The sequence below is a fragment of the Lucilia cuprina genome, chromosome 4 (assembly GCF_022045245.1).
Source record: "Lucilia cuprina isolate Lc7/37 chromosome 4, ASM2204524v1, whole genome shotgun sequence".
Taxonomy (NCBI): Eukaryota; Metazoa; Arthropoda; class Insecta; order Diptera; family Calliphoridae; genus Lucilia; species Lucilia cuprina.
Genome location: NC_060952.1, coordinates 39872236 through 39895697, shown reverse-complemented (window position 1 = coordinate 39895697; position 23462 = coordinate 39872236). Strand labels below are relative to the sequence as shown.

The 23462-nt window shown below is 27.6% G+C and overlaps 2 protein-coding genes across 4 annotated transcripts in view; one reads left to right on the top strand and one right to left on the bottom strand.

Moving 5' to 3' along the window:
• The window catches only part of LOC111683417, a 154409-nt gene extending 133458 nt beyond the window's left edge, over positions 1-20951 (bottom strand). The window contains exon 1 of the mRNA XM_046949852.1: positions 20443-20951. The gene's annotated coding sequence lies outside the window, so the exon portion shown is untranslated. The remainder of the gene's footprint in view (positions 1-20442) is intronic.
• Positions 1-23462, top strand: part of LOC111683416 (autophagy-related protein 16) — a 203784-nt gene that overhangs the window by 152843 nt on the left and 27479 nt on the right. The window lies entirely within an intron of this gene.

Below are 23462 nucleotides of genomic sequence, written 5' to 3'. Positions count from 1 at the left end.
TTTCCTTCCAATTATAAAAATTTTATGGAATATGTTGTTTCATTAGCTTTTGAATGTTAATGAATTTATTTATTTGTTTAATATTAGGTATTTTCCCACAGTTCTTTAAGAATATAAATTTTCCTTACAGACCTTTTAATAGGTTTTTAGTTTTTATTTGTTTTTGAAAGTGACAAGAAAGACACTTTCAGTTTGATCATTAAAAATAATTAAAATTTAAACAGTTTTTGAAATTACATGAAATTATTCACCTGTTGTTCCAAAGTTTATCAAAATCTTTACTTAGGTAAAGACAAGTAATATTGGAGCAAAGTATAAGTATGTACTTACTTTTAGCATGAATAACTACTTATACTTATTCGACGAAGGCCAAAAAATAACTGGTTACAAATGTGCTTACCCGACTTCTCTGAATTTGAAACTGGGCTTACTTAATGCTTCACTAACAAGTTATATAATTTTAAAAATCATTCCATTCTATCTGGAATGGTTTTTATAGACGATGTCGTATCGTTGTAGTGTTGTAAGTCATAAAAATTTTTCAAATAAAACTTTTTGAAACAAAAAACAAATCAATTATATAAAAACAAGTATGAATGTATAGTCGGGCGTAGCCGACTAAATAATACCCTTCACCTGTCAGTATGTATGTTAAAAATGGGGTTTATTTAAAAAAATAAGGTTTGTTTTTTTTTAACTTTATTTCGGAGTATTTTTACTTTTATTTTGGCAAAAAAAAATATTTTTTTACAAGAGGGTTCAAAAGGGAGTAGGGCAAAATATGGCCCTATCCTTAAAAATGTTGGTAGGGGGAGTTAAATCTTCTTCAATTATATTTATGTAGAATTTAAGTCATTTTGTGAAGGGGAGTTTGTATGGGGGATAGGATCAAATGAAGCCCGATCATAACAAAAATCGGTAGTGTCATTTAAAGTTCTATAAAACAAAGTTTTGTCGACTTTTGTTAACATAATAGATCATTTAAATTAATTATAAGCCAAAAGGCCCTATTTGGGTGGTACGGTTGTATGGGGGCTAGTCGAAGTAATGGACCGATTTTAACCATTTTCAATAGGCTTCGTCCTTGGGCCAAAAGAAGCGTGTGTGCCAAATTTCATATAATTATCTTCAACATTGCGGCCTGTACCTTGCGCACAAGGTTTACATGGACAGTCAGCCAGCCAGCCGGCCAGACGGACGGACGGACATAGCTTAATCGACTCTTATCGATTCTAAGCCGATTGGTGTACTTTAAGGTGGATATTGGATTGGTATTGGTGGTGTAGGGTATAATTACGACATACTACGATGCAATCATACAACACCTGTTGAGAATTGGATAAAAATATGTGGGACAATATATGTGGTATGATTCCAGATATAATGTCATGGTCAAACGGAACATTAGTGCAAAAATCCATAGGAATCCGTTGCTATATGGATGGCTATATTTTGGGAGACAAAGTGGGCCTCCCAATTTGTGAAGACACAGAAATCTAGCATATTGCGCCCATAGGGCTTAACATATTTACCGACAGACATAAGGCAATTAGGCTTTATCTGAATACTCTCTCAGAGGTTGGATTTACATCATATGGAGAATGTATAAGCTTTAAAGGGAAGTGAGCTCGAGGTAGTTAATCTGACGAACGTAAAGCGTTTCCACGCAAAGAAGGCTGAATTAAAAATACGGTTAAGAGAGTCCTATAAAGGCCCTTTGAATAATGAAATGAAATGGAGGACAGTAAACTCTGTAGCGGGTACTCGTCACGGGTACTGTTTGAAAAATTCTAAGGAATTACGTTTCTGCACAGTGAAATATTATACATTCAGTGAGCATCTTTTATTTTTTTACCAACAAAAGTGCAATGAGTGCAGACAGGCCCGATTATGGACTCGGTGTATTTCTTCGGATTTGATGAAGTATAAATCCTTCTATCACCTACCTACTACAATTTAGCATCCATAATGTACTAATTTCTATTCAGAAACATTTCAGTTAGAATTACTTTAAAAGCTTAATTTATCAATTACAATTACTTGTAATTGTATCTTATGAAACATCACATATGAAAGTATTTATAATTGGCAAAACATCGATTAATACTAAAAGTAATTACAATTAGCAAAATATAAATTACAAGTAATTGTATTTGCCAAAACTGAAATTATAACTGCAAATAATATAAATTTGAAAACTTCAATTACAATTACTTATAATATAAAATGTAATCATTACCCCAAAGCATGCGCCAGATGAATGATGTTCCTATTATAAATATTATATAAAAACCATTTAAATTCCCATAAAATAATCAATTTCATTCCATTAAATTTATATATATTAAACAACATTTAACGCAATAATATAATAAATAAAATGATTTATAACATTTAATAGCAAATTACAACTGAAAAACAAAAGAACAGATTTGTTTTGCTGTTAATTAAACTAGTTTTCTCTATTATGCCGCTTTAATCAAAGACACAGATCTAATCATAAATCTATGAAACAAATAGCAACAGCTAATAAAACATAATTATTAACACATACTTTAATATATAAAATGAAAACAAAAACAAAATTCAAAAAAAAAAAAATAGAAGAAAACAATAATACATTAACAGTTTATTTACTCTATATTTTAATATAAATGTATAAAATGTATATGTTAGCTTAAGAAGCAGTAGCTAAAAGACACCAGAACCGAAAGACAGACAGACAGACAGACAGACTATAACAGATAGTTAAACACAACAAAGCGACACTGAATAAGAAAATTCAAAGTAATTCAAGTATAAATGAGGTAACATATAAATATGAATTATTACCAACATTAAATTATAAATATTATCTTAAAACAGTTATCATAAACTTAAAAGATACTTATTTCTTTTTTTTTTTGCATTACTTTGACTAGCAAATGAAAAGTAATAGAGTAATACGAGCAGTAACACAATGTATTCATATATTCATATATGAATATGTCTATGAGTAGCACTTTAATAGAAAACATTTTTTTATAAGCTAAACTAAAGTAAGTAGAGTTCAAAGAACAAAAAATTGAAGAAATAGTCCAGCAAACATTTGGCTAAAAAATTTAAATAAAATAACTTTATTTCTAATCTATATATATACATATATAGAGACTAGCGTTTCTGACTGCCTGATTCATCATGAAAAAGACCCAGCAAAAATTTAACGAAGTACTTCCAAAAGAATAGCATTTATCACCACTTCAAAAGTATCACTAATTGAATTTTTTGAATTAAACCAATTTTACTTTGGAGTTAATTAATAAATGCGTGTAATTTATTTATTTATGTTACAACTACCCAGCAAAAGTAAAGCGAAGTACTTTCAAAAGAATAACATTTATCAGTACTTCAAAAATAGCAACTAGTGATTTTTTACCTTCTGCGGAAGTGATGTTTAATAAATTCCGAAAAAGTGAAAAAAAAAATTATTTTATCTGTTAAAATCATCACTTCTTCAGATCTTTTTAGTAATTTCTTGGAGTTAATTCTACTTTTTTCGCATCTTTCAAAGTTCCTTATTTGCCGAGTAATTTTAGTCAAATTAATTGTATTCTACAATTTCATTTCCTAATAACTTCTAAAAAAATAACATAGAATTTACTTCCTGAGAATGATTTCAGATTTAGTGAATTTGGAATCAAATAAAAGAGACATCTCTCCTATGACAAGCCTATATTAAAATTATAACTTCTTGAGGTCTTTTTCAGTACTTCCATGGATTAAATTCTACTTATTTTTCGCTTCATTCGAAGTCCTTTTTTGCAGGGGAATAGTACTACTGACCGACTGATTAAACATCGCACAGCCCAAACAGCTAATCCTAGAATCAAGAAATTTTGACAGTAGATATATTTATGGAATTTTGCATATTTGTATATTTGGGGGTTAAAAAGGGAAAAACGGGTTAAACAGGTGTTCTTGATTTACTTATACAATATTAGTGATACAAGAATGATTTTAATTGCGTCTTCTTCTACTCTTAAAAAGAGCAGATGCGTGTACTTTTTCAAAATTCGTACTTTTAGGAGTGAAAATTTGTGGCAAAAGTGATTTTGGTACCCTTTTGGGTCTTTTATAACATTTTAACTAATAAATATAATAAAAATTGTATAAATATTTTGGACAGATCTTTCAGAATTTCGTACTTTTTTTAAATTCAGTGCTTTTTAAGTGTAAAAGGGAAAAAAATTGTATTTTTGGTACTTTTGTTTAGCACATTGATGGCTCCGACTGAATAATTACTCTATAAGCGGGAAATATTTGGGACTTTTTGCCTATCAAATAGTATTTTTAGTATTTTCCTTAATATTGAACAAAGCAACATAAAATTTTACTAAACTAATGAGATTCCATAACAAGTGACTCTATGATACTTTTTTATACCCTTCACCTTCGTGAGAAGGGTATATATAAGTTTGTCATTCCGTTTGTAATTTCTATAATATAATTTTCCGACCCTATAAAGTATATATATTCTGGATCCTTATAGGTAGCGGAGATGATTAAGCCATGTCCGTCTGTCTGTCTGTCCGTCTGTCTGTCTGTCTGTCTGTCTGTATGTTTGTTGAAATCAGTTTTTAGAAGACCCAAGATATCTGCGAGATCCGAATCTTCCATAATTCTATCAGACATACGACCGGCAAGAACGCTATTTAAAACCAGCAAAATAGGTCCATAAATAACGGAGATATGAGCAAAAAACCGAGACAACCTCTGAAAATTTCATATAAAATATAGATTTTTTATTCATGCTCAGACAGAAACTGCAAAAAACAAAAACAAAATACATAACAATACGGTAAATATTGTTATTGTAATTTGTTTATAAAAGCAAAGCAGAGCAAGAGCAGCAGAGCAAGAGTAGCAGAGCGAGAGCAGCACTAATGTTTTGTTATTGGCTAGAAATATGAAATTAAGTATGTAGAGCCTGGATTAAGTGAGAACCTATAAAAGGGGACTTTCTGGTACTTTTTCGTTCTTCAAAAGGTATTTTTTGAAATTTCAATAATATTGAACCTAGAAACATGAAATTAAGTATGCATGGCCCGGATTAAGTGAGGACCCAAACAAGGGGAGTTTTTGGTACTTTTTCGTTTTTCAAAAGGTACTTTTTGCAATTTCTACAATATTGAACCTAGAAACATGTAATTAAGTATGTATGGCCCGGATTAAGTGAGGACCCCTAAAAGGGGACTTTTTCGTTGTTCAAAAGGTACTTTTTGCAATTTCTACAATATTGAATCTAGAAACATGTAATTAAGTATGTATGGCCCGGATTAAGTGAGGACCCATACAAGGGGACTTTTTGGTACTTTTTCGTTTTTCAAAAGGTACTTTTTGCAATTTCTACGATATTAAACCAAGAAACATGTAATTATGTATGTATGGCCCGGATTAAGTAAGGACCCATAAAAGGGGACTTATTGGTACTTTTTCTTTTTTTAAAAGGTACTTTTTGCAATTTCTACGATATTAAACCTAGAAACATGTAATTAAGTATGTATGGCCCGGATTAAGTGAGGACCCATGAAAGGGTACTTTTTGGTACTTTTTCATTCTTCAAAAGGTACTTTTTGAAATTTCTATAATATTGAACCTAGAAACATGTTATTAAGTTCGTATATCCCGGATTTAGTGAGAACCAGTAAAAGGGGACTTCTTGGTACTTTTTCGTTCTTCAAAAGGTACTTTTTACAATTTCTACAATATTGAACTTAGGAACATGTAATTAAGTTTGTATGGCCCGGATTAACTGAGGACCCATAGATGGGGACTTTTTGGTACTTTTTCGTTCTTCAAAAGGTACAAAAGGCTTTAAACACATCATGGTGAAGGGTATATAAGATTCGGCACAGCCGAATATAGAACTCTTACTTGTTGGTCTTCAAATTGTACTTTAAATCATTATTAAATGAAAAATTATAAAAAGGGACATGTTTATTTTCTAGATTTTATATTCAAAAAATATCATTTGAAGAACAAAAAATACTAAAAATATGTTTCTTTTAGATTTGATTTTATTCAGATCCTTACATGTTAAATATCATATTTCTATCTTCAATATTATAGAAAATTCAAAAGTACCATTTAAAAAACAAAAAAGTGCTAAGTTTTTTTTAAATGGTCCTTTTTGAATTTTCTATAATATTGAAGATAGTAATATGATATTTTTTGAATATAAAATCTATAAAATAAACATTTTAATAAATAATATCCTTTATGGGAGACATTTTAGTACTTTTTTATTTGTAGTTTGATTGGGTAGCAAAACACCCAGGATAAGCTAGTAATATAAAGCTCTTTATTTTAATACTTTTATGTATATATGTAAAACCATCATTTACTTATTACTAAATGTTTGTTGGGTTATTTTGGTATACTATAAACGTATTTCCTTTTAATATAACATTAGCATTAACCATTTCTAAAGACCCTAACAAACAAAACTTTTTTATAGAAAAAAAATAAGACATTCTTAATTCATTTCTTTATTTCTTAGCATTTATACACCACTATGACTGTTGTAGTATTTATAATGTCTATTTTGTTAAGTAAATTTCCATTTATATAAAAAAAAACATACTGCTTGTTTTAAGTTAAAAAATATGTTACATAAGTTTGTTGAAAAAAAAAAAAATACAAACACAGGTTAAAGCACTTTATGCTCCTCTGCACCTTTAGGAAATGAAACAACATTTGTTTTCATGTATGATGATTATGTTCATTGTATTTACAGTGTTTAATTTTTTGCAAGTACTTATGTATTTTTGCAAACCTTTTTTTTCAACTTTTGTTGATATTTAGTTCTGATAGGTAGTAATGACCTTCACTAGTTAATAAAATGAAAAAAAAGTTAAGAAGTAAAAAAAAGACACTTTGAAAAGAAAAAAAAAGGAAAATTTGGTTTGTGATCTCAACAGACAATTGTATTTTACTGAACAGTAGACGTAAAGGGAGGAAATGTTTAGCAATAAAACAAAAAAGGAGATATAGAGGGTTCTTTTGATTGAATATATACTTAAAACTGATTTTATACCCTTGGCCTTCGTGAGAAGTTTCTATAAGTATAAGTTTGTTATTCTGTTTGTAATTCCTATATTTTTGACCGTATTAAGAATATATATTCTGGATCTTTACGTCTGTGTGTCTGTTGAAGTTTTTTTCTGAATACCAAAGATATGGGGTAGCATGTTTTAGTTCCTAGTTTCTGGATTCCCAGAAACCCAATTTATTAAGACCTTATTGACAACTTAGTTTATATTTTGAAATACTGAAATCATATTCATCATATTTCTAAATAATCTGGTTTTTATCATTGCCTTAGAAAAAAATCTTTAATTTTACAGCTTGGTAACACACAATTTCTCGAGACCTTGTTGACTAAAGTCATATTTTATAAGTTTGCTAATGTTTAGAATTTTTGGAAAGATTTTGAGTTTTGTTTCGAAATAGTGCTTAAATAAAGACCATTATTGACCATTTCCTTATTTTCCAAAGTAGGATCAATAGACACTGTGACCTAGTATCAGATTATTGCATACGCAAACGAATAAAAGCTTATTTAATCACTTATGGTGTTATTCGGATCCATTACTGTCTAAGAAGTCTTTTCGAATAATCAGAATAATGAAAATATACTCACAAATGCAATGATTATAGTTCTTATAAAATATGTTTATAACAAATTACCGGTATGGAGTTTTTAAAGAGTAAAAATTTCAGATTTTTTTCTTGTGTATCAAAGAGATCGTGAATCAGATTTGAGTAGCAAACAAATCTTTTTATCAGGATAAATTTTAGGAAAATGTCATCTTCCTACATCGTCAACTTTGGGTCCTGTGGTACCGTTATCAGACAGAGGAATAAACATATCAAACATAAGGAATGCCATCTTTCTAGATCGCCAATTATGGGTCCTGTAGTACCTTCGTGAGATAAACATATAGAAAGTGCTAAGACACTAAATAAGCTGAATGAGCACTTTTGAATATAATGTATCGATATTTAGATCATGTTATAGAACTCTTTAGATTTTAAACTCACCTCTATTTTGAACTATTTTGATAGTTCATTGTATTAATGAAAATGTTTCATTAATGTTATGATTTTTTTATTTACAAAATTTAAACAGAAGATATTTTAAATCTTTTTTTTAAAGGTTTTTCAATGATCCCATAACAAGAAAAAAAGTAATATTATCAACAATACAGATTCTGTTTTATATAACAAATTTTTTACAACAATAAATTAAGAAAAAACATTTGATTTTCCACAATATGTTGAATTCTAAAATTATCACAAGTCTACAAAAGATTTTCTTCTGCAAAATGTTGTTTTCTGAGTATTATAGATACTTAGTTAGTTTGAAAAGGAAAAAAGTGCATCAAGTGGACATCCGGATTCCACGATCCTTAAAAATCAACGCTGTTCAAGTATTTCTCTACAAAAAAACCACTGTTCATCTTTTACATGGCAGTAATCATCTTAAAAAAAAACAACATTTTTACGCTTTATGAATTTTTGAAGTACCTACTCTTGCTACAGTACAATTGAATTTTGTTCTATTTAAAACTTTTTTTGTCCAAAACTTACAACTCTATTGATTTTTTTAAGTTTTTTTTTAATAAAAATGTTGTTTGTTTAAAACTTACACGACTTAATCTTAACACTGAATATTGTAATATTTTTGTAACATCTTAAACTAATAAGCTTTCTTTAACAACAATAATAATAACTATAAAAAACAACAAAAAAAACTCAGTTTTTTATAAAAATATAATAATAGAGTCCAAAAAGAATGATTTGGTTTCGGACTATTGCTAAAATAACAAACAAACAAACAAACAAAAAAACATTTTATTATTGTTCTGCTTGGTTGATCAATACTTTTTTTGTTGTTTTCTGGCAGTTCTTTTGTCTATAACTATTCTATTTACAAAGACTACACTTGACTTTCTTTTAAGCCTAAAGGCTAAAGTTTTACAAAAAAAAAATTAAATGAAAAAAAAACTGCAAAAAAAAACATCAAACAAACAATTTCAAGAGCAACAAAAGCAAATACTATACTAAGTTCTTAATAAAGTTGTATGATGATGATGAAAATGTTGTTTTTTCTGTTTTTCTTAGGAACTATTGAAGCAAAAAGCACCTTATACTGTTTTCAAGTTAAGGCTTTAAAAAATCTTTAAGAATATAAAAAAAAACATTTGAACAGGTGACTGGTTTTTACACAGAATTTAAACACAAAAAAGGGTTGGTTGGTTGTTATAGTGAAGGTCTTAAAGCTATAAAAACTAAAACACAATAACTGCAAAAATACTAGTAACTTAAGAAAATTTAATTTTTTCTAAAAAAAAAAAACTATGTATATATATTTTTTTAATAGAATTTTTGTTTTTGAAGGAATGGAAATGTCTGCTTTTTTTGTGTTTTAAGTTTTAGTTTAGGGCATATATTTACAAGTTAATCATTTTATTGTTTAAGGTTGAGAGATTTTTTTGTATTTAATATAACTTTAGGGTTAGGTAGAGATAATTAAATTAGCTAACTTGGGATTTTTAGATTTGTTCGATAGTTAAATATAGAAAGACCAAAATAGTTACATATAGAGCTTGCAAAAAGACGGCTTCCTGTATGTGTGGCTACTTTTTATTCCGAAATTTCAAGTGGGTGAGCTGACATGCCCACATACTCATAAAAATTTGTATATTGGAAAAACTATCGACCAAATGTGGGCGTGACACCTCCTATAAAAAGTAAACACTTAAATCTGCATACCACCGTTTACCTAATCATAACACAAGCTTTAAGGCAGAAGTACGAGCAATAACAGTATGTGTCGGTAAATATATTAAGCCCACAGGGCTTAATACTCAGACATCCAGTTACTTAGTTAGTTTGAAAGGAGGATGTACATATGTACATCAAATCCGAAGACATATACCTATGCCTCTATCGGGCCTGTTGTGCGATTCTTAACCAGTGCCTCACCAAATACATCAAATCCGAAGACATATACCTATGCCTCTATCGGGCCTGTTGTGCGATTCTTAACCAGTGCCTCACCAGACTAGAGCACTAACCACTACTACCACTAACCTACCGGAGGCCACAGGGCCTCCGTATTGGATTGTAAGAAAGCTTTAACTGAATACTCTCCTAGAGGTAAGGTTTACATCATTTGGGTACCAGGCCACTCGGGAGTAGTCGCCAACGAAAGGGCGAATGTAATAGCTTAAAAGGGAAGGGAGCTCGATGTAGTTAACCTGACAAATGCAAAACCATTCGACGCAATAAAAGCTGAATTAAAAATATGGATGAGAGAATCCCATAAGGTCTCTTGGAATGACGAAACGGTGGGTAGAACAACAAAGATCCTATGGGGTGACCCTGATGAGCAAGTCTGGTATAACATTCTTAACTAACACTGATTGGAAAAAACATTCGTAATCAACACTGACTGGAAGATTTCTAGGAATTACGTCTAGGAAACTGAGTTTCTGAACATGGAAAAATAATACATTCAGTGAACATTTTTTTCGTGAATTGGAGCGCACTTCGGATTTCTTCGGATTTGATGAAGTATACATCCTCCTATCAACAAAACCTAACCAAACCTCTATCCTAGAACACCAGAACAGTTACACTGCAGTTGTATAAATATCTTCAAACGAATATTTTTGACCAGAATTTTGAATTCCGCATTTTGGGCGTAGCATCTTCCGTATGAAGTAAATAATCTGATAATAATCTGTATAAGTGATAACTAAACGATTAAACAATTTTTTTAATTAATATTAAAATATAAAAATAAATGTGTGTTTGTTTGTATTTTTGTTAAAAAATTTCTTCAAACTTAACACGCCTGGTACCAAATTGACACCAAAGTGTTGACAATTTTTCAATAACATCCGTTGTCAAAGTATATACAGACGTACGACAACACTTTGTAGTCAGAAAAAGCAAAGTAGTGGAATCTAAATTTTATGTTCATAAATTGTCTAAATGTTAACAAACGTCGTAAGCTCATTATCGGATTCAACAAACTTTTGTCTTTCAGACCTACATTTCCTATTAGTTATACTTGACCTATGACGGGCTTTTATTTTAATCTGTTTTCCTATAAACCATCAAGTTATTCAATTATAATCCACTAAAAGGAAATAATTATTAAAAAATTGTTATTAAAAAAACAAGTTTGTGTCTTTAATCTTTTGTTTGCCCTCAAATCTTAAACGCCATTTACACTCAATTTAAATTATTTATTTTTTTTGAGAAAAACAAACAAAACAACTCTTTTTTTTATTTAATCTACTTTTTCAAGCTCATAATTTTTTTTAGTAACAAAAATAAACATTTATATTCTTAAGCTTTCTTTTAGACTAAAGAAATAAAAAGGAAAAAACTAAACGGCATGTGCCGCGCCACTAAAAATTAAATCATGACAAGTGAAAAATATATAATAATAATGATTTAAATTTCTTTTTTTCTAAAGAAAATTATACAAAGAAACCAAGCTACAAACAAGCTTAAGAATTTGTCTAATGTTAACGCCTTGAAAATAAACAAAAAGGCAAAAAAACTTCTATCAAAAATAAAATAAAGAAATTCATGACTATGAGAAAATTTTGAAAAAAATGATGTCAGTTAGGCTGGTCTAAAAGTTAGGAAATATTTACAATGAAAATACATAATTATATAGAATTTATACAGTAAAATTTTTCATTATAAAAATTAATCAATCAATTAGAGAAATACCATACAAAAATGAAATTCTTTTCATATTTTAAACACTTAATCATAAACTGTTGATTATTGGCTTTAGCCACAGCAAATCTGTTAAAAATTGAAATTGAAACATTTATCATTGCTTTCCGCTTTAAGAGGTGGGGCGTTAAGCACCAAAATTCCCCTGTGGAAAAAAAAGTATCGAAAACAAATAAACAAATAATCTTGTTTAACAAATGCTGAAATGTAACGAAACGAAAGAACTTTCACCACACACAATTATTTATTCCATTGAATCTTTAATCAGCTTGTGTTGTTTGTTGCTGTTATCTGCTTCTTTGTCTGTATTTAATGTAATTTAGCTTTGTCATCTTTGGCAAAATAAAAAAAATTATAAATAAATAAATACAAAATGTTCTTGAAATTGAAAATCTGTAAATGTTTTTGTGATCGCTCATTTTTGTTACTGGTAGAGAATTTTTATATAATTTTTTTGTTATAACTTTCCTTGATTTAAGATTCTGTTTAGTTGACACACTTTTATAAAATATTTTTTTTTTTTAGATTGTAATGAGGATTGTGCATTTAATGTAAAGTTGTTTTAACAAATTTGTTATTAATTTGTATTTGTGTTTTGTCACTAATTTTTATGTCAAATGTTTTTAAAAAAGAATTTCTAGTGACTGAAATTGACAAGTCTCATAAATTATCGCTCTTGATGAGTTTGTTAAAAGTATAAAATTTCCATAAATTTTTATGTGTTTTTAATATTGAAAATATGCTAAAAGGAGTTTTTATTCTACACACAAAAAGCATATAAAAAAAGTTTTGATACATTTAGGATTGCTGGAAGGTTTTCTATAAGAATTGTTGACATTATTTTTTTGTATTATTTAAAACTATTGCAAAGCTGATTGCCTAAAAATTCATTTTCTTAATTTAATTTATTTTTTTAATTTTTTTTTTTAATTTTTCTAAAATTTTTTATGTATATTTTTTAAATTAAAAAAAAAAATCCATTTAACGGCTGAAATCAGGGATGGAAAAAATTTATGACATTGACATTATTTAAAATTATTGCAAAGCAGATTTGCTTTATCGTCTGAAAAATTTATTTTCTTAATTTGATTTATTTTAATTTTTTTTCTAATATTTCTAAATTTTTTTCTGTATATTTTGTAAATTAAAAAAATCCTTATAACGGCTGAAATCGGGGATGAAAAAAGTTTATAGATAAAGTTTTTCCCATCCTTGATTTGAGCCTTTAAATTAAAGAAATATTTTTACAATCATCTGCGATAGAAGTGCAATTTGTTTTCCTTTGAAATTTCCATTTCCCTCGAACGGAAAATTGCTGTCGTAAACAATTCATTCACAATAGTTGGAACAAAAGTTGACATTTTCTGGGTTTCTTCCAAATTGTGTCCATATTTATCGTCTGATTTTGATAAGTTTAATCAGGCTAACTCTTAAAACTTCTAGCCGTTGATTTCAACAAACATACAGATCTGGAGTTAGACGGAGATAATAAGTCTTCAAATAAATGCAATATGGATCTAAAGCTTCTTGGTCCCAATATTTTAAAAGCGAGTGAAAAAATTAAGTTCAGATTTATGTATTGGTAGGATTTTAACACACAGAAATAACTTTTATGGACTGTCTTGTAAAAGAGGAACCCGTTCCCACGACAATTGGATCTTCGCTCCGGAACGACCCGAGTCATACTCCGCCAAAGCAACAGCTGTATCAACAAAAAGTTTTTTCTCCAAGTAAGAACTATAGGCCACAGTCGAGCTGTTACAACAACAACATCATGCAACCAATTATGAAAAATCAATAAAACGTTGGAAGCTTAACCACAAAAGTGTCCAGAACTTAAACCACTATAAATATATTGCACATATTAAGAACACAGAAAGGTGTTCCAAAACATGACATACTTTAAGCGTCTGTGGTCTACCTCGTCAAAAATGTAAAGGAAACAACAATAAAATAAAAAATACTGTTGCAATTTGGCAACACCATTTGCACCAAAAAAAGCTGGGCGAAGAGCCACGTCCATATTAAGAAAATATTAAATCCTAGAACCGCCATGTGAACTAAATAGATAAATTCTGACAAACTGAACTAGAATCTTAAAATTAATCTTGAAAAACCCATAAGCATTTAAAGAATAACAGATGTATATAGAATCTTTAATATCAGTAACTGGGCTCTTTTATTTATATTGATATTAGGGAAGCAAAGCACACTGGGTATAGCTAGTTTATTTTATAAAACAAAGATTTAGTACATTATTTGCTTTGTTTACAAGTATGTGTTCTAAGTCTTTTGTTTTTTAACCTTTTTGTTTACCCACAAAAAGTAAATTATTGGAAATTTAAAAAGAAAACAAATTTTCTTGCAATGATTGATGATGACTTAATATAAAAATAATGAATTTAAAAATTTTGACCCCATGTCTATAAATCCCTTTTAAGAGACTACCAGTTTTTATACAACTATTATTTGAAATCAGTGCGTAAACGTAATAATATAGAATTTGTTGTAAGGGACCCCCCTTAAAGTAAAAAGGATTTCAAGCTGTGTGTAATAAAACCCACGAAGTTTTACAATAAAATGCTAAGGGTTAAATGAATGTTCTAAATACATATTCAAAAACAAAAGCGGATGCTGCTTTTTGTTAAGGCAATTTAGAAAAATAAATATATTTTTTGACTGCTATGTTTTTAAGTAATACTTTTGGTAAACAGTTGATTTTACAGGCTTTAACAACAATATCTATCATTCTAAAATGGGTTTTAAGAAATTTCAATTAAAAAAGAAAAAGGAAAAGTATGATATGGAAAGTTGTTATTCGAAAAAAGCAACTATTTATTTACTTAATATTTTAAAACTATTCATAAATAGGAGAGTCTTTTTAGTTTTAGCTGCCAAGATTTCATTTCTATATGTATTTTACTTGTATTCTCATTTGTCGCCTTGAGGCTAAGACACACCAATAAGTGCAAGATGCTGATGACGCAGATGAACCGAATAGAGAACAAAACAAAACTTGAAAGTACCAGAAGGTTGTTGATCGACTTTACGTTTCTTATATAAAAAGAATAAGTTCATAAAACAGCTAAAAGTTTACTTTACTTTCCTTCATATGGTACGTCACTCTGGCAGTCAGTCATTTACACTGAGCCAATCAACGGGCTAGCAAGTCAGTCAGTCAGTCAGCAAGTCATTAAAACTGTTAGTTAGTTAGTCAATACCTTTAGTCATTTTTACAGAAAATGTAACATGTTACTATAGTCTTAGGGTATGTGTAGATGTATGTTTGTATTTATCTCTTACACATTCACTTTACTCGCCTTGCAACACCACCATCACCGATCATTGGTCGAGGTCTATGTTTTAGTCATTCATGTTCTGACCAAGAATGTGTAGATTTTATTTGTGATTTCTGTTTAGTTTGTATTTTTTCCACTTGCAGTTCAACCGTATTTTTTACCTTAATGATGGTTTAAAACAAAAATGTTAAATCGTTGGTGGTTTAAAAATAATAATTTTTTCCAGCTTAAAAGAGTTTAATTGCAGACACATATCAATCAAAATTTAACGCGAATTACATAGAAAGATGCTTTACAGCTTACACTAAAAATAAAGGCAAAAAGTTGAGATATAGAAAGAAAAAAGTGACTGAAATGTAACTCACTTCATAAAAGGGGCAGATGTTTTTGTGGAAAACATTAGTTTTCAACGTAAATTAGAAATAAAATATTATTTAACTAATGACGATTTCCTATAGGAATCAGTGTGTTAAATAATTTTCAGTATTCCAATTCCACTGAGCAAAAAGTACTTCTAAGGAAGCATAAAAATAAGTTTAGTTGCTATTGAGAAAAAAAAGATTTCAATCCATATATCCATTTGTATAAGAAAAAACAATCACAGGTCCAATGTTGCCCTCGGAAAATTAAAGTTTTTTAACCAAATTTTCGACCTATGAAGTGTACATATTTCTTATCGATAGTGTAGTCGATTTAAGCTATGTCTGGCTATCAGTCTGTTGAAATCTATTATTTGTAGACCCTAGATATCTACGGAATCCAAATATCCAATAATTCTATCAAATTTGCTTTCTAGAATCATCAAACTCAGAGAGATGAGCAAAATTCTAAAATAGTCCATAAACATAAGGCCAAAAGGAATGATTTATAAAACCATTTACACAGAGAAAATAATCTGATAGAAAAGTACCGAAACTAATAAAATTTGTTGCCAAAAGTGTACACTTTTGTTAACATTTTGACAACGGATGTGTATACAATTTAAATGACATTTAGTTATATTTTTGACAACTACCGTTGTTATTCTGTCGTTTCGATTACGTTTTTTGTCATTTCGCAATGCATCGTTGTTATTTTGACAAAACAATGTTCTGTTTGACAACATAAAGTTTTCAATACGATAACATGTCGTCATCACTCTAAAAATATACCCCATATAAATATTTGTTATAGCAAAAAAATATATATTTGCTGTTTACTTGATAACATTCGTACATGCTTTGACAATGGATGTTATTGAAAAGTTATAAACACGTTAATGTCAATTTGATACCAAATGTTTATAACTTTAAAAAGTTTTTTTCACTCTTTGTATAGTAAATTTTAATATTGCACAAAAAAGTCATAAGACTTTGAATTTGCAAAGGCCTTTTGCAACACTACACTATTGTAATAGAGATGAGCGTGATTTGAGTAATTTACTATATTTAAATATCAGCCAACTGAAATCTAAACTTATTTGCCTTAATACTTTATTAAACGTATTAATTTCCCCTTTTTCATAATTGTTTCCCCACCTGTCAACCTTAACTTCAATTTCTTGAGCTACAAACTTAAAATATTTAATTTTCCATAAACCGCCATGCCACCATGTCATTTTCCCTATAATACTAACTCTGTCTGTCCGTCTGGCCCTTTTACTTAAATAACCAACATTCAAGCTAAACAAACCATTAAATCAATAATAAAAATAAAATTTAATTGCTACAAGTGCAAAAATTAATCTGTCTGTTGTATTTTTTAAGCAGATTATAAACCTCCTTTTTTTGTTCTTTATTTTTACGCAAATCTTACAAAATAAATGTATTTAAATGTGGCTTAAAGTGGCTGCTTAAATACGCACTTGAAAAAAAAGCTTTATCTCCCCTAAGTAATCAAAGATATAATGTCATATTTTTTTTTTAAATTTATGCAAAATATGTTTTTCAACAAGTTTTTTTTAATACAAATTTTATGCTTTAACATGATACTATAAAAAATTTAATGACAATTATTTCTATAATTAATAAAAATGGTTATAAATTACCAAGATTTTTAATAGCGTGATAGTGAAAAAAATCATTATTATATATGAATGTTGTGGCAAGAAAAATACGGGGCTTAAAGTATAGGATGTAAGAGATCAGGCAAAGATATTAACTCTAAAAAAAACTATAATAATATTTTCGATTTAACTGTAAACCTTTTAATCAGTTCCTTGGGTAAAACAGTTTATTTTTTTAGAGCCTTCTAAAAATTATAAAAAGTGAACACATGTAGTTTAACTATTTAGGAAATAAGGGATGAATTAAAATTAACCAAAGGAATTAGGCTTTTAAATTCTTTCTGATCTTAAGAGTTTTGCAAAATTTACCCTGGGATAATGCAGTGCAAGAAAGAAAACAAAATTTAAGAAATTTTCATACAAAAGTTCGCCTTCGCTTAAAATTATAAAAAACCGGACTGCAGGTTTTTTAAAAAATATTTTTTTATTTCTGAATAGGATAAATGATCTATAGACTAAGCATTGAGTCACAAAAAACTTATCTCTGAAATTTTTTCTTTACTGGATCGAAAAGAAAACAATGTCTAACAGATAAGGCAAAATAATTCAAACAAGACTTTCGACAGAAAAGTAGCTCGTAAAGTAAAATGCTTCGATTACTTTTTGCGCGGAGTTAATGCTAATGTTGGCTTATATTCGAAAAAGTTTATAAAGTTCCAGATCAGATTATGCAGTTGACGAACGATATCTAAAAAACACCCCCTATTGACAATTCTGGAACGACTTGGCATCATGTCACTATGGAAAATAGTTAAGTGGTATTAAAAAAATTACAATTTTGTACCACGAGAGACAAATAAAAACAAACTGTTCAGAACAACGGCCGTGGAGAGATATTGGACTCTTTAAAAATATATAAAGAAACAAAGGAAATTTATTCCAGTACATGATCTTCTATAAATCTTCTTTTATATAATGATTTCTGTCAGTTGCAGACTGACCCAGCAAAAAAACTGAAACTTTTGGCAAAGGCCAGTAGTTATTTCATATATTACTTGGTAATGAGTGTTCATTATCATCCACATTATTTCATTTATCTGAATAGGTTATTTCTGGTAAAGAACAAAACAAATTGGATTTGTCATAGCCTAATTGTCTAGGGCACTTGGAGTGAGAGACTAAATGTCTGGGTTCAAATTCCGGCTGCGGAATCTTTTTATTTGTATAGAACCTATTTTTGCAAAGTTTTTGTAATAAAAAAAATAAAAAAAATAGCTATTTACCCTCAAGAGCTATAAGTTTCCACATGATTTCAATATAACTTTCTAGCTTACTAGGTAATTAAAGTTTTTGCCGGGATGGAACGTTAACGTGTTAAGTTAAGCTTCTTGTTAAGAGAAGTAGTCACAATTAATTATAATTTAAAATTTTTTCTAAGTTTATATAATTTTTTTAATTTGTTTTAATCAAGTATGAACGATAACGATTACACAAATTGATTTATTACGTAATCAATTTAAATATTTGTACAGTGTAATTGAGTAATTGAGCAATGACCAATTACATGTAATGTATAATTGAGCAATAACCAGTCTCAATTAATTGTAATTGAAGTTTTGCTTATTACAATTACTTGTAACTGTAATTGAAGTTTAGCACTTATATTAAGTTATGATTTAAGTATTGTCAGTTACAAATTATATGTAATCATAAGGAAATTAAAATTTATATAATTCTCATTCAGTTAAAAAAAAATTTGGTATAAGAGAAGCAGTTTTTGTAAGTTGATATCAATCTATGAAAGTAATTTGTTAAAATAAGGCCTGGGGATAATGATTTCACAAAGTAATTCATTACATGATCAATTACAATTACACTTGTAATGTGTACTTGAAGTAATGTTAATTAATTCGATTACCGTAATTAAAGCTATTACTTGTAATTGTAATTTTGGTATTAGCAAATAAAAATGACATGTAATTATATGTAATACAAGTAATTGTAAACGATAAAAACTTTAATTACTATTAACATTATTGTAACTGACAAATCTTTAATAACAATTTAAAGTATTTGTAATTGTTAAAAATTTAATTACTATTAAAAGTAATTCTTATTGTAAAAGCTTCATTACTCTTTAATACATTTTTAATTTTTGTATAAAATACATGGTAAATTCTGAAAGTAAAATTTTCATAAAGAAATTAATACCGGATCCGTGCTCAAATCAAGAAGATAATATTTTCATCTTATTGAAAGTTTTTAAGAACAAATGCGATCACTTTGATCATGAAACATTAATTTAGTTCTTAATGAAATTCGTACTTAAGTAAATATCGATCCGCTTTGTATTGATTTAAATTCGTATTATTCAATTAAATTTGTAATGGTACAATTTGTAATATAAATTTTTTAATTCAATGCTTAGGTTTTTTCTTATTCTAGCAGTAAATAAAGTATTGATTTTTTTTCGTGTTGCAGGTCATTAAATTAAAAAATATAAAACTCTCATACCAATCATAATTACAGTTTTATATTTTAATAAAAAAAAACTTCAAGACTCAATAAGAAAATAGACTTGTTTTTATCTGTTTTCTTATTATTTAATTTTATATTTTATACTTAAGGTGACCGACCACTGATTATAGTAGACCTTTTAAATTACTATATATTTTGTTGTTGGTATAGTAACAATAAAAGCCTTAGCTATATTTTTATAACAATTTTCTTTGTCCAAGTCATCTTATAGAGTTTGGTTAGTTGACTTTTTTTTTCAAGAAAAAAATTGTAGTTGTTTTTAAAAGCCTAGAATTCTGGCAAAGGAATTTAAAGTGAAAAAAAAAACATCTAAAGTGATTCTTTTATAAGACACATAATAAAGCCTGATAAATACCAGCTATTAAAAATCACTTTTTATTGATAGAAAATGTATATTGTAGAATAAAAAGATTATGGGGTGTAATCAGGGCAGAGGGGATAAATTGGAGAGTCGTTGGTTGGTAAACGTGGTAGTTTACTAGGCGCGATCTATCAAGTAGAGTCGAAGAGACTCCGTTTTAGCCGGATCACTTTGAAAAATTTTCATGTTCAAAATGTTCAAATGAATTTAAAAAAAATTGGAAATTTTAGAAAATTATTTAAAAGATTTATATAAAAAATTATTTTTTTCTTAACAAAGTAAAATAAAATTTAAAAAAATTAAGAATTTTAGATTTGATATTTATAATAAATCACATTTCACCCCTATAAATTAACAATTGAACTAAGTCAAAAAAATTTTTTTAAATATTTTTCCAATTTATTTTAAACAATCTACAATTTTTTTTAAATTAAACAATCATATTATTCACTCACCTTTAAAAGTTTCGTTGTCTTTAAATACTCTTAATATTTTTTGCTTGAAATTTTCAAATCGCACTTTTTTTCAAAATCCAAATATATTTTTTTAAAATTCAATTCAAAACACCTGTTGTCATGTCATTAACAATTGCTGATTTTTTTTCGGAATTTTTATTAAATTTATATTCCCAGTTCGCGAAAAACAATATTAGCACCAAAAATACTTTTTGTTAAAATTTTTCTTTATTTTAATAAGAAATTTTGAAAAAATTAAAAATTATATTTGCATACAACAAAAAATACACAGTAAAATTCTTGAACTTTCTATTTTTCCAAAACACACACAATTCAACAACACTTTTTTAATTTTTTTCAGTTTTCGAAAAAAAAAATATTTATTCAAAAATAATACTTCAAAATTTGAAGGAGAATAAATATTTTCTGATTAAAACAAGTTAAACTAAAAAAAAGAACAAATAAATTGTAAGAATTATTTGTAACCGAACTTGACCAATGTAAGGTCGACGTAGAACTAAAGTCTTTTGCCAAGGTAATGAGTTGTTATATAAGTTAGAAGACTTCTTTCCACATCTGCAACATTTTACAAACAAACAGCCCAAAGAACTGTGAAAGAAAATAAATGTTAAAAAAAAAAACTAAAAGAAGTAGTAAGTACGTTTACTCATACAATTGTAAAACAGAAAAACTCTGCGTTCACAACACTACTACTTCTCAATCGTCAAACACATGATCATTATGAAGATCATTATCGTGGCATTGGCAACATAATAATAACAAATATAATTATTTTCTTGCTCATAATTAAGTTAAACTATGGCCAAGAATCAGCCAACATTTTCAATTCTCTTTAGAAAATATGCCACAACAAACTGATGCTGAGTTGGTATCTATCTTCGGGCATTTGGTTTTAGCTTGGCTTTTAAAGTTTGACTTAGTGTTTGTTGTTCAAACTCATACACGCAATACTTAACTCCCCAACTTTTGCTCATAACAACTCCCTGTTGCTTACAAAAAACAGAAAAAAAAACGCCTAAAGAAGAAGTGGCAGCAACAAGAATATTTGTAGTGATGGTAAAAGAGAGCATCATGTTGTTGTGACCACAAGATCAAACCACAATTATTGCCATGATCATTTAGCAGACAAAGACAAAATCTTAAGAACTTATAGAGTGAAAAACTTGAAATAATGTTGCAGGCAAAAATATTTCTTTATCTGGGTATTTTTCTTTGGTGTCTTCTTTTAAATGAAAAAATAAATTCCTAAATAATTTAAAAATTATTTTAGAGAGCCTTTATTTTTATATAAAGAGAGTTTTTAGTTATAGAGAGCTCATAAAATCTGTGAGAGAGAGACCGTTAGTGTTAATAGAAATGTTAGAGATCTAAACTAAAAGAAAGTTATAGGAACTCTTTTTGGTTTATATTCTTATCAGTAGATAGAGAATGTTGTTAAATGAGAGGTTTTTGGAAAAAACGCTTAAGTTGATTCTATTAAGCATATAAATCGTAATTATTTTTTGTAACAAATATACGATTTGAAAACTAATTTTTATTATATATTTTTTCTAATTTCAGGTAAGCAATTATTTGTTGATACTTAAAGCTGTAAGTTTTTAAAATTTGATTGTCTTTAAAACGTTCTGAGAAAACTTAACCACAATTTTTTCGTTAATTGTGATATCTAATGAATATTTTCACTAAATAAAAACTTTGATTGAAAATTTTTTACAAATGAAGAGTTTTCTTAAAAGTTTAATAATTTGAAAATAACTAAAAGTTTTATAAAAAATTTAATATTCTATCTGACTATGGGTTTATCCTTATAAATTTTGGACTGAGAAAGCTGAGCCGTTTTGTATACTTTAAGGTGGGTTTGTAGGACCAATATTTTTGGGTGTTACAAACATTATCACAAACGCATAGGGTAAAGTTGTGATTTATTACTGATTTTTTAAGAATTTTTATCAAAAGTTTTCAATAAAAAAATTTTATTGGAAATTTCAAAAAAAAAAAAAAATATCGAACAATTTTAATTTGAAATTTTCTATAGAAATATTTTTTAATGAAAATTTTCCATAAAAAAAATTATCAAAAGTTTTCTATTAAAAAAGAATTTGTTTAGAGAATTTTGTATAAAAAGAAATTTTATTGAAAATGTTTTATAGAAATTATTTTTATGGAAATTTTTCTTTAAAAAGAAAATGTATCAAAAATTTTCTGTTAAACGAAATTTGTTAAAAATTTTCTAAAAAAGGAAAAATTATCGAAAATTTTCTATAAAAAGGAAAACTATATCGAAAATTTTCTATAAAAAGAAAGTTTATTGAAAATTTTACATAAAAAGAAAATTTATCGAAAATTTTTAATAAAAAGTAAATTTATCGAAAATTTGATGTAAAACAAAATTTATCAAAAACTTCCTATAAAAAGAAAAATTATCAAAAAAAAATGTGTGTAAAAGAAAATTTATTGAAAATTTTCCATCAAAAAAAATTTATCGAAAATTAAAACTTATCAAAAATTTTCTATTAAAAAAAAATTATCGAATTTTCTATAAAAATAAAATTATCAAACAAATTTTGTAAACTCAAAATTTGTATAAAAAAATTTATCGAAAATATTCTATAAAAAAATATTTTTTAGAAAATTATTTATAAAAATTTATCACAAATTTTCTGTATTAAATAATTTATCGAAAATGTTCTAAAAATTTATAGGAAATTATCTTATTCCAAAAATTTAATATATTTTATTAACAAATAATTGAAAAATTTTTCAAATATCAAAAGACTTAAGACACGAGCAAAGTCAATTTATAGCAAAGTTTACAGGAAAGTATCTTATTCCAAAATTCTAATATATTTTACCAAGAATCGTCTAATAACTGAACAATTTTTTTAATAATAAAAGAATTAAGACACGAGCAAAGTCAATAATAGATATTCTCATGTAAAAACAAAAGACTTAAGAAACATGCAGCATATCACTAACCTGAACCAAATTTATTTATTTTT